At 42.8% G+C, this 13,112-nt stretch overlaps 1 long non-coding RNA gene across 2 annotated transcripts in view; it reads left to right on the top strand.

Moving 5' to 3' along the window:
- Nucleotides 1-4,472: 4,472 nt before the first annotated feature.
- Nucleotides 4,473-13,112, top strand: part of LOC134730632 (uncharacterized) — a 32,761-nt gene continuing 24,121 nt past the window's right edge. Inside the window, exons 1-2 of one of the 2 annotated variants that reach the window (XR_010112535.1) lie at nucleotides 4,473-4,555; nucleotides 5,400-5,514. This is a non-coding gene — a long non-coding RNA (uncharacterized LOC134730632). Of the gene's footprint in view, nucleotides 5,515-13,112 lie in introns of both variants that reach the window. The other variant, XR_010112536.1, reaches the window with a different exon arrangement.

Below are 13,112 nucleotides of genomic sequence, written 5' to 3' on the forward strand. Positions count from 1 at the left end.
ATTTAGCGGTAATATCTACTGTCATGTTACTATAAGAATGTATTTTTTTCTTTCTGTTATGTCTGAGGTTTTGAGAGAATCTTACTCAAATGTCTCAGCTTTGTATCAGCTACATCATTAGGTACACAAGAACAGGTCTGCAGAGTTGCTTCTGCTAAATATTTGAAAAAGTGGCAGGGTCTTTGAGACCAGTGTGGAGGCAGCTGTGGGAAATAATAAGAGCTTTCTAAGGGTAAATGGGGCTTAGGACACAGTTGGGTTTCCCTAGTCCAGTGACTAACATTCATGCACAGATTGTTCTTTAGATTCCAAACTTGATCATTGTAAAAAGAGCAATGGCTGCTTGGGCCAGGAGTAAACTTTCCAAATTCATGTAGTCCATTCCACGGGCTCCACATAGGATTGAAGCAATTTTTACCAAATCTACACAGAGGTTGAAACAGCATATTGGTCTATAACACAGCTTCTAGTCATTTTCAACTTATGGTAATAGTGCTTCTAATAATAGCGAGCATATAATTTGACAACACATAGGAGCAGTAGTTTAAATTGTATTATCAGCAGATTATTCTTCTCAGCTTTGCTTGATTCCTCTAATATTTATTGTTACTCAAAAACATGCCAGTGCACAATACATTTTATAAGTCCTAAATGTATACTGTATTAATGGAAGTGAAGCTGATTTAGTACACAAATACAAAAAGGTCCCCGCAGTTGTTCTAAAATCAGTTAACCCAGGACACTTCCATCACTGCCAAAGGAGAAACTATTTCTGGCTGTCACTCATGCTTGACTACACCTTGTCAAACCCACAATAAAACTTTTCCTCTCATATTTCCCCCAAATTGGGAGACTACTTAAATTATTCATTGCCAGGTAGAGCACACATTAACCTCAGCTTCTGCCAGAATGTTTGTTTGTTTGTTTGTTTCTGCTGTCGGTTATGCCCCTAGGATAAGCTGGATTTGAGCAGAGGCATCATTTGAGGGCAGTTGGGTAGTAAATCTTCCTCATGTTCTCTGAGAAAGCAGTATTTCACTGGCCAAGAGAGATTTGCCTTTTATTTAACCAGCAACACAATGAAAGCCAATGTTTTCAGCATCAACATTTCCCTTGGCCTAATATATGTTTTAATGTTCTATAAACTTAAATGATTTTAATGGCCTTATGTTCAGTAAACAAGCACATAAACAAGATGTGGAGGAAATTTTCCTTCAATGTTTTTCATTTCAATGCCATGTTTGGGGAGAAAAAATACAATTTCTATATCTTGAAGAAAATATTCAAGCCCCTCAAGTTATCCCTGGAAGACATCAAGGGATATTCATTATCCATTATTAGTATCTAAGAGTTAATATTTATTTAACGTTTACTATGTGACAACATTTGTTTAAAATGTTTTGAATGTTTAAAAATGTTTTGAATTCTTATTAAAAGGCTCTATAAAGGAGACGCTTTTATTATTATTATCTCCATTATATAGATGAAGAAATGGAGGTAAAAAGAGGTTAAATAATTGTTCAAGGCTCTACTATCATTAAGTAGTGGAGGAAGCTCAAACTTGGACTTGCTTCAGAACCTTGTCCTCTTAGCCACTAGGCTACCTTGCACTCTGTCATCTACAGGGTAATGACTGGTGGCAGAATAGGCCACCCCAAATATGCCACTTCCAGATAGTGATTATTTTGAGCTGAGCATAAGTGAGAAGAAGCAGATACAAGAAAAGCTCTCTGTCCTCCATCATTTGCCTAAGAGCAGGACATAAATTTGTAAAGATGTCCCCACTCCCCTCTCCATCAAGAAGGACAGAAAGTGAATCACCAGAGATAAACTCTCAACCCTTAACAGCTCAGAGAAATTTACTTAAAAGACTTTACTAATCAGCTTTACTAATCGTCCATTGGTTACTCCTATATATTTACCTTTCCATAATTTGCTGCCCTAAACACTCAAAGTCCTTTTCTTTTGTCTTGTCACTTCTCTAAAGTTTATTATTCTTTTGCTAAGATGCTATAAAAGCCCAAGTTCTAACTACCCCTTCGAGTTACTCATCACTGAGATCTCTCATGCATGTGTGCAATGCACATGTTACAAACTTCCATTTGTTTTTCTCCTATTAATCTGTCTTTTGTCAATCTAATTGCACAGGGCCCCAGTTAAAGACCTAAGATGGGTAGAGAATAAAAGGATATTTTTGCTCCCCTAGTGTACCATTTTCATGCACGCCCCTGTGAAGAGACCACCAAACAGGCTTTGTGTGAGCAACAAAGCTTTTAATCACCTGGGTGCAGGTGGGCTGAGTCCAAAAAGAGAGTCAGCGAAGGGAGATGCGGTGGGGCCATTTTATAGGATTTGAGTAGGTAAAGGAAAAAGGGGGGTTGTTCTCTGGTGGGCAGGAGTAGGGGTCACAAGGTATTCAGTGGGGGAGCTTTTGAGCCAGGAGAAGGAATTTCACAAGACAATGTCATCAGTTAAGATAGGAACAGGCCATTTTCACTTCTTTTGTGGTGGAATGTCATCAGTTAAGGCAGGAACTGGCCATCTGGATGTGTATGTGCAGGTCACAGGGGATGTGATGGCTTAGCTTGGGCTCAGAGGCCTGACATTCCTGTCTTCTTATATTAATAAGAAAAATAAAATGAAATAGTGGTAAAGTGTTAGACGGTGAAAATTTTTGGGGGTGGTATGGAGAGATAGTGGGCAATGTTTCTCAGGGCTGCTTCGAGCGGGATTAGGGGTGGTGTGGGAACGTAGACTGGGAGAGATTAAGCTGAAGGAAGATTTTGTGGTAAGGGGTGTTATTGTGGGGTTGTTAGAAGAAACATTTGTTGTGTAGAATTATTGGTGATGGCCTGGATACGGTTTTGTATGAATTGAAAAACTAAATGGAATAAAAGAAGGAGAAAAACAGGTATAAAAGGTCTAAGAATTGGGAGGACCTAGGGCATCTGATTAGAGAGTGCTTAAGGATATTCAGCATAGTCCTGCCAATAAAGATTATTTATTTACTTCAAGAGTTTAGAATGGCAGTTTGGGGATAGCATGAGGAGATATCAGCTGTGATGGCTTGGAGAAACAGTGTAAACCGGCAGTGTAAACAAGAGCAGGGCATGTATGAGTAGTTGAGAATGGTGAATAGGAGTATGGCTAGACAGAAGATAGTAGGGATGACAAGTTTTTTTGGGGCACAGTCTAAGTCGGTCTGGTGTCTGGAATGAGACTAGGGCCCAATAAAAAGGAGTGTCTACACAGGAGCGCAAATGGGCTGTACCTTGTAGCATTCTGAGGACAGGTCTGACTTCTGAGAAGGGAAAGTGGTAAAAGTATTGCCCAGTCCTTTTTATGTTGGTGGCTGAGCTTGGTGAGGTGTGTTTTTAAAAAACCTTTAGTCCGTTCTACTTTTCCTGAAGACGGAGGACCTTAAGGGATATAAAGGTTTCATTGAATACTAAGAGCCTGAAAAACTGCTTGGCTGATTTGACTAATAAAGGCTGGTCTCTTATCAGACTGTAAAGAGGTGGGAAGGCTAAACTGAGGAATTATGTCTGACAGAAGGGAAGAAATGACTGTGGTGGCCATCTCAGACCCTGTAGGAAAGGCTTCTACCTATCCAGTGAAAATGTCTACCTAGACTAAGAGATATTTTAGTTTTCTGACTTGGGGCATGTTGAGTAAAGTCAATTTGCCAGTCCTGGGCTGGGGCAAATCCTCGAGCTTGATGTGTAGGGACGGGAGGGGGCCTGAATAATACTTGAGGAGTAGTAGAATAGCAGATGGAACACTGAGAAGTTATTTCCTTGAGGATAGGTTTCCACGATGGAAAGGAAATGAGAGGTTCTAAGAGGTGGGCTAGTGGCTTGTACTATAGCATAGCCTGCCTTTGCTGGTGTGTGGCGATTAGGCCTGGTGGAACTGCCATCAATAAATCAAGCGTGATCAGGGTGAGGAACAGGAAAGAAGGAAATATGGGGAAATGGGATGAATGTAAGGTGGGTCAGAGAGATACAGTCATGGGGGTCAGGTGTGGTATCAGGAATAATGTGGGAGGCCGGATTGAAGTCCGGGCCAGGAACAATGGTAATTGTGGGACTTAATAAAGAGTGAGTACAGCTGAAGGAGCCAGGGAGCAGAAAGTATATGCATCAGGTATAAGGAAGAAAATAGATTTTGGAAGTTATGAGAAATGTAGAGAGTGAGTTGAGCATAGTTTGTGATTTTTACGGCCTCTAAAACTATTAAAGCAGTGGCAGCCGCTGCACACAGACATGAGGGCTAGGCTAAAATAATAAGGTCAAGTTGTTTGGACAGAAAGGCTACAGGGTGTGGTCCTGGCTCTTGTGTAAGAATTCTGACCGGACTAACCATGCCTAGGAAGGAAAGGAGTTGTTGTTTTGTAAGGGATTGAGGTTTGGGAGATTAATCAGACACGATCAGCAGAGAGAGCACGTGTGTTTTTATGAGAATTATGCTGAGATAGCTAACAGATGAGGATGAAATTTGGGCTTGACTGAAGTAATGGGGTCTGTCTTTGAAGCCTTGTGGCAGTACAGCCCAGGTAATTTGCTGAGCCTAATGGGCATCAGGGTCAGTCTAAGTGAAAGCAAAGAGAGGCTGGGATGAAGGGTGCAAAGGAATAGTAAAGAAAGCATGTTTGAGATCCAGAACAGAATAATGGGTTGTAGAGGGAGGTATTGAGGATAGGAGAGTATATGGGTTTGGCACCACGGGGTGGATAGGGAAAACAATTTGGTTGACAAGGTGCAGATCCTGAACTAACCTGTAAGTCTTGTCTGGTTTTAGGACAGGTAAAATGGGGGAATTGTAAGGAGAGTTTATAGGCTTTAAAAGGCCATGCTGTAGCAGGCAAGTGATAGCAGGCTTTAATCCTTTCAAAGCATGCAGTGGGATGGGATATTGGCATTGAGCGGGGTAAGGGTGATTAGGTTTTAATGAGATGGTAAGGGGTGCATGATCGGTCGCCAAGGAGGGAGTAGAGGTATCTTATACTTGTGGGTCAAGGTGGGGGAATACAAGAGGAGGACGCAAAGGAGGCTTTGGATTGGGAAGAAGGGCAGCAATGAGATGCAGCTGTAATCCAGGAATAGTCAGGGAAGCAGATAATTTAGTTAAAGTGTCTCGGCCTAATAAGGGAACTGGGCAGGTGGGGATAACTAAAAGGAGTGCTTAAAAGAGTATTGTCTAAGTTGGCACCAGAGTTGGGGAGTTTTAAGAGGTTTAGAAGCCTGGCCGTCAATACGCACAACAGTATGGAAGCAGGGGAAACAGGTCCTTGAAAATAAGGTAATGTGGAGTGAGTAGCCTCCGTATTGATTAAGAAAGGGATGGACTTACCCTCCACTGTGAGAGTTACCCGAAGCTCGGCGTCTGTGATGGTCTAGGGGGATTCCGAGGCGATCAGGCAGCGTCAGTCTTCAGCTGCTAAGCCAAGAAGATCTGGGAAGGAGTCAGAGAGCCTTGGGCCAGAGTTCCAGGGGCTCTGGGAGTGGCTGCCAGGTGAGTTGGACAGTGCGATTTCCAGTGGGGTCCCACACAGATGGGACGCGGCTTAGGAGGAATCCTGGGCTGCAGGCATTCCCTGGCCTGGTGGCCAGATTTCTGACACTTGTAGCAAACTCCTGGGGGAGGAGGTTCTCGAGGAACACCTGGCTGCTGAGGTTCAGGCATTTGGAAGTTCTTGTGTGCTGGAGTTGTGGCTGGGGTTTGTCTCACAGTGGAGGCAAGGAATTGCAACTTTTTTCTGTTATTGTACACCTTGAAGGCAAGGTTAATTAAATCATGTTGTGGGGTTTGAGGACCAGAACTTAATTTTTGGAGTTTTATTTAATGTCAGGAGCAGATTGGGTAATAAAATGTATATTGAGAATAAGACGGCCTTTTGACCTTTTAGGGTCTAGGGCTGTAAAGCATCTCAGGGTTGCTGCCAAACGAGCCATGAACTAGGCTGGACTTTTATATTTGATGAAAAAGAACCTAAATGCTATCTGATTTGGGATAAAGAAAAAGGAGCATTAACCTTGACTATGCCTTTAGCTCTAGCCACCTTTTTAAGAGTAAATTGCTGGGCAGGTGGGGGAGGGCTACTCACGGAACAAAACTGTAAGCTGGACCAGGTGTGAAAAGGGGATGTGATAAAAGGATTATAGGGTGGAGGAGCGGAGGCTGAGGAAGAATTGGGACCTAGCTCGGCCTGGTGAGGAGGGGAGAGGTCAGATGGGTCTATAGAAAAGGAAGATTAGAAAGACTCAGTGGCACTTGGGGTTGGGACTGAGGGGACAGGTGGAAGGGAAAGAAGGAAGATTTGGGGTGAGTTGCACTGGGCACAGAGACTAGAGAGGGACCAATGTGTAAAAGAATGCCTGGACGTCAGGCACCTCAGACCATTTGCCCATTTTACGACAAGAATTATTTAGATCTTGCAGGATGGAAAAATTGAAAGTGCCATTTTCTGGCTATTTGGAACTACTGTCGAGTTTGTATTGGGGTCAAGCAGCATTGCAGAAGAAAATAACATGCTTAGATTTTAGGTCAGGTGAGAGTTGAAGAGGTTTTAAGTTCTTAAGAACACAGGCTAAGGGAGAAGAAGAGGAATGGAGGGTGGAAGTTTGCCTATAGTGAAGGAGGCAAATTTAAAGAAAAGGGAGAGTAGAGAAACGGAGCAAAGCGGTTCGGGGGTTCTTACCCTCCAGAAAAGTGGGAAAGGGGTCTGGGTGCAGAGATACGAGGTCAGGGCATGGAAATAAGGGATCAGGGTGCAGAGATATAAGAGGTTGGGGTGTGGAAATAAGGGATTGGGTTGCAGAGATATAAGAGGTCGGAGCATGGAAATAAGGGATCGGGGCACAGAGATACGAGGTTGGGGTACTTGCCCCTCCTCCAGAAAAGTGGGACTTGCTGCTAAGGGTGAAGGAGAAGGGGTTGGGGGTTTCTTGCCCCCCAGAAAAGCGGAGAAGGGGTAGAGACATGGAGAGAAGGGGTTAGGGTACTTGCTCCTCCCCTAGAAAAGCGGGACTTGCCGCTAAGGGTGAAGGACCAAGGCAGGCATCCCTGTGTGGTCTGACACCTGTGAAATGTGGGTGAATAATCAGAGAGGTGTCCCTGCAATGATTAAACACTGAGGGAAGGCTGCCTTCCCAGTCCGTGACCCGCGCCGGAGTTTTGGGTCCACGGATAAAACGTGTCTCCTTTGTCTCTACCAGAAAATGAAAGGAATTGAAATTAAGAGAAGGGAAAGATTGAAGAGTGGAAAGGAGAAAGTGGTTGAGGGATAGTGAGAGAGGTTGGAGAAGACAGTAAGAAGAGGCCACTTACCCAATTTAAAATTGGTGAGATGTTCCTTGGGCTGGTGGGTCTGAAGACCTGAGGTCGTAGGTGGATCTTTTTCACGGAGCAAAGAGCAGGAGGACAGGGGATTGATCTCCCAAGGGAGGTCCCCTGATCCGAGTCATGGCACCAAATTTCACGCGCGTCTGTGCGAAGAGACCACCAAACAGGCTTTGTGTGAGCAATAAAGCTTTTAATCACCTGGGTGCAGGTGGGCTGAGTCTGAAAAGAGAGTCAGTGAAGGGAGATGGTGTGGGGCCGTTTTATAGGATTTGGGTAGGTAAAGGAAAAAGGGGGGTTCTCTGGTGGGCAGGAGTGGGGGTCACCAGGTACTCAGTGGGGGAGCTTTTGAGCCAGGATGAGCCAGGAGAAGGAATTTCACAAGACAATGTCATCAGTTAAGGCAGGAAGAGGCCATTTTCACTTCTTTTGTGGTGGAATGTCATTAGTTAAGGCAGGAACCAGCCATCTGGATGTGTACGTGCAGGTCACAGGGGATATGATGGCTTAGCTTGGGCTCAGAGGCCTGATAACCATGTACAGATGCCTTGTATGCAGTTTTGCTAATATCTATCATGGCAATGAAGTAGGTATTGTCACCTTCCATGTTATAGATGAGGATTGTGAGGCTTATCATGACCAGAGGGCTTGCCAGAACTCACATAGCTCATAAGTAGTAGGTTTAGATTTGGGATATTAATTCTGGTTTTTTTTTTTTTTTTTCACTGCAACCTCTGCCTCCCAGGTTCAAGCAATTCCCCTGCCTCAGCCTCCCAAGTAGCTGGGGCTACAGGCATGCGCTACCATGCCCAGCTAATTTTTGTATTTTTAGTAGAGACGGGGTTTCACCATGTTGGCCAGGATGGTCTCAATCATTTGACCTCATGACCCACCCACCTCGGCCTCCCAAAGTGCTGGAATTAAAGGTGTGAGCCACTGCGCCTGGCCATTAATTCTGTTTTTATGATATTATAAGCATCATTCTTTCCAAGAACACAAACTTTGACTCAGTTTAGTGCTACTAAGATGTTTAGTTTTCACTGTGCGTGCTAAGATCTATTTTAGAAGGAGGAACAATTTAAGGCTAATTCTAGAGCTTCCAAAGAAACTTTCCAAGGGGGTTTGCATTTCACAGTGGAAATTACTAATTAAATTTAGGACTAGATTCCCAGGGTGCCTGTAATTGTAAATCGTAACTCAGAGGCAAGCCCTGAGCTGTGGTCATCTTGGACTGGACTGGTTTTCCAAAAAGGCCCCTGGGAATGTAAAAATGGGTGGAGAAGCATTAGGAAAGTACCTAGAATCAGGATGCAGGGCCTATGGAGGTCCTGTAACAGTTTTACAAAATCAGCTGAAAATGGATCAGAACCCATAAATGAAACTACATAAAACTTGTCCAAGCAGATTCAACTGCATTTGATTTTTTGGGTTGGGCTTTAGGTGGTGAATTATAAAAGAGAACTAGTTTGTTCCAATATTTTCATTTACAGCTGCCATACAGATAAAGTGTGTTATGTTACTCTTGAAACACCCTAAAATAATCTTCTCTTTTCTAGAACCAGCAGAACCAAACTTCTAAAATACCTTGGGGAACATGACAGTATGAGTGAAAATCAGGGGTTGTTGTATAAAAGCTGAGTTATTCTATTCAGAGGTTTATCATTTATTCAGATATTTTTACAGTGTTTTTCTGCATTAAGGCACAAATAAAAGGGATAAAAAGACAAATATTTTAAATGTCTAGTAGTAATGCTAAAAACAGCAGGAAAAAAAACCCCACAATTAGATAACTAAAGTTAAAAAAATAGCTGAAACTTCCGATCCCAGCAGGGCACCTCAGGTGATAATGACATTGCCCTCTGAATGGCACAAAGGGAGCTGGGCTGAATGAGACTGGCAGAATGTTAATAAACCTCTGTGGGTTCAGGCTTTCTATTTACTACAGTGACTCACCTTTGGTTCTGCAGAGGGGCAGAAATCCTCCAACTTGAAGGGCAGGGCTAGCCTTAGGCAAAATTGTGTGGTAGGTGAAGTTGGTGTTGGTTGTTCACCTTCTCCTTTCCACATTTCCCTTTCTCTCTCTAGGTGGCTGCTCCCAGACATCCCTTTCCTTATAGAGTTAGCTGTCTAATAAGATCCTTCAGTCAACAGAAACTTGAGTGTAATTCACCTCAGAACCTTTTTTAAAAGGCAGGATTGAGGGTGGAGGTGTGAATGGCAGAAGAAAGGACCTCAAAACAGAGCCCATTGCTGTAGTTTTTGAAGGGCTGATCACAATTCATTAGTGGGCAATGTATTGTTTTACAAAGCTTTTACTTTAGTTGTTGTTGTTGTTGTTGTTGTGTGTGTATACAGTAAGTGGCAATGAGAACTGTATCTCAAACTGTAGGTAAAGAACATTTGCAGTTTAACAATCTAAACTTGTGATTAACAATCTAAATTTGTGAGCCAGCATGCAATAGTTGAAACCCAGCTATGCAACTACATTTTGTGACTTTGGGCAAGGTTTTTTAAAACCCGTTTGTGACTTAATCTCCTAGTCTTAAATAGATATAATTCAGGGCCTTTCTTATTCCATTTGAGATGCTGTAAAAAAATACCATAAACTGGGAGGTTTATAAACAACAGAAATTTATTTCTCACAGTTCCGGAGGCTGGGAAATCCAAAATCAAGGCATCAGCAGATTCAATGTCTGATGGGGGCCTGCTTTGTGGTAACAGAAAGACTCTCCTTTCAGGATTCTCTAGACCTGGCAGAACCAAGACATTCCTATCCTCTCCAGGTGAAAAGGGTGAGAACCTGGGCTCAGAAATACCTGTAGCTATGCCCCTCTACCGCCATTTGGAAAAACTACTCTGAGAGAAACAAGTTAACTGCAGAGAGACATAAATGGAAGAGACTGGAAAACAGTCCTGAAACCAGTATCACTCCTGTTCTTTTCAGTTTGGTTTCATACTCTCTCTTCTTTTTTTAAACTTGTTAGTTTGACTTGGTTTTCTGTCCCTTGCAACCAAGAAGCCTTGTTAATGGGATATTTGTTTTAGACATGTAAAAAGTAAGGTAGAGTTTCCTCTTCAAAGACTTTCCTTCCCATCTAAGTAGAAATAAATAGTAACTTCTTGTAGAAGAAAAATTTATTCAAAGACCTGTGCTAACATTCTTAAATATCTGCTAGCCATAATAAAGAAATCAATGTACTTTATGTTCTTAACTCTCACAGTTTAGCCTAAATATTTGCCCTGGTATGCTTATACTGGTCCAAGCAAGCATTAGGTCATCCTGTTCCTCTTCCTTATTTGAAGGTGTTTTTACCTTTCTCAGCATTCTGCAAGTTACTTCCTCCTTCCTTTGTTCTCCTCTGCCTTTGCCTCTTTTAAAAAGTTCTAAGTTGCTAGCCATCAGGACGAATACAGAATATGAGGTCCCATTCCAGCCAATGGAAACCGGACACAGCAGTAAGGTAGATGCGTCAAATTATAAATGACCCTGTCTCCTTTGTTCGGTGTACTCTCATGGCAAAACTGCTGGCGAGTGTACCCCTTCTGCAGAAAGTAAAACAATGGCCTTGCTGAAGAAATTAATGTTCAAATGCTATTTCTTTATGGCACTGAAGAAAAAGCATTTCTGACAGACATCTTAGAATGGATGATTTTGCTGACCCTCCTCTTTCTTTCTAATGCAATCCTTTGACAAATTCTGTTGGCTCTTTCTTCAGTGAGTATCCAGGATTCCGTCACTTCTCACTACTTCCAGAATGACCACCATATTTCTAGTTACTATCACTTTCCCCTGGATTTTTGCCTCCTACCTGATCTCCCTTCTTTCACCTCTGCCCTGCTGTACTCTCCTGCCAACAGCTAGATCTCCCAACAGTTCTAGAAACTGAAACAGATCTAGAAAAGCTAGATCCTTTTACAACAATCCCTTCTCCAATGGAAACTCTCCAAAGACTTTTTGTCTCACTCAGAATAAAATCCAAAATCCCTATCATGGACTTGAAGGCCCTTAGTGATCTGACCCCTCTTGATCCCTGACCTCATCTCCATTATTCTGTCTCTTTCCCACTGAGTTTTATCCATACTAGTCTCTTGGATGTGCCTGGAACACACCACATACCCACACATCTTAGGACCTGAGCTTCCTTTGCAGGGAAGACTCTTCTCCCAGTCAGCTGCATTCCACTCCCTACCTTCTTCAATCAAGTCTCTGCTTAAACATCACTTTATCAGAGACGCCTGTGCTGCCCAAACTAAAACAGCTCCTGCTCCCATTTCAATCTCCATTCTCCTTACTCTGTCTCATTTTCTGGTAACATTTACCAATATCTGTCATATTTAAAAGGTATTTGTTTATTGTCTTTCTCCCATTACAAAATCCCTAAGGGCAGGAATCTCAGCCATTGTACTATATCATCAGCAGCTGAAACAGCTCCTGGTGCCTGGGAGGACTCTGAATATTTTCAGCATAATGCATGTATGCGTGGGTGAGCAAATCCCTGACCTCACTCCAGGGAGAAATCAAGTTAAATGTACCTGGCTATGAAAGCAAGCAGGTGCAAACAGACATTCATCAGTTATTGCATATAGTACCTCAGATAAGCATTGGGAAACCCAGCCATCTGTGAACTGCGTAAGCGTTGCTGGTCTCAGAAAACAATTTCTCAGTCTCTCCTATGAAGACAGTGGGCAGGACATCAGCCAGCCAACCCAAGTGGCGCTAATAACAGTGGTAACAACGATCATAAGTTCACATCCTTCCGTGAGCGCTTACTCTACAGCCAGACACTCTTCTAAGTGCTTTGCGTTTGTTATCTGATTTAATGACCACAGCAGCCCCATGAGAAACGTTCTGCTAGAGATGGAATGTTTGTATCCCTTCAAAATCTTTATGTTGAAACATAATCTCCAATGTGGTGGTATTAGGAGATGGGGCTTTGGGGAGGTGATTAGATCAAGAGGGTAGAGACCTCATGAATAGAATTTGTGCCCTTATGAAGGAGGCCTCAGAGACCTCTCTCATCCATTCTGCCATGTGAGGTTCCAGCAATAAGACAGCCACCTTATGAACCAGGAAGCAGGCTGCCCTCAGACTTTGAATCTGCTGGTTCCTTGATCTTGGACTTCCCAGCTTCCAGAACTGTGAGAAATAAGTTTCTGTTGTTTATAAACCACCCAGTCTATGGTATTTTGTTATAGCATCCCAAATGAAGTAAGAAAGGCTCTGAATTAAGATTAGGAAATTAAGTCACAAATGGGCTTTAAAAAAACCTTTCCCAAAGTCACAAAACTTAGTTGCATACCTGAGTTTTAATATTACATGCTGGCTCTTATTGAGGGCATTCTAAGCCCACCTCTGTCCATGGCCTCACTTTATCCCTTCAAGTAAGAACACAGACCAGTAAAGAAGCTACCAACTTGCTGCCTGACACTCTGTGTATTTGGGGGAATTTCTGCTCTTTGGACTGGTTAAGAATGCAAAGGATGGGCAGCAGTAGGCACTAGCTTTCCTTTTTGATGCTACAAACAGTCTAGGACAGGAAAAGAAATGGGCGTTTGCATTGAGAAGACATGACAATCAGCAAATGAGGCTTCACAGCTGAAACCAACTCCACTGAGATTGGTAAGGACTTTTCCTGTTTTTGAAACCCTTTCGCAGTTTACTTGTTGTCTACAATAGTCCCTGAAAACAAATAAGGCAGGAAACTAGCTGCCACCCACCTCCTCTCCCCTTACCAGTCCTAAATGTTTGAAGTGAAGGAAAAGATTCCGAG

Source organism: Pan paniscus, chromosome 5 (genome assembly GCF_029289425.2).
Source record: "Pan paniscus chromosome 5, NHGRI_mPanPan1-v2.0_pri, whole genome shotgun sequence".
Taxonomy (NCBI): Eukaryota; Metazoa; Chordata; class Mammalia; order Primates; family Hominidae; genus Pan; species Pan paniscus.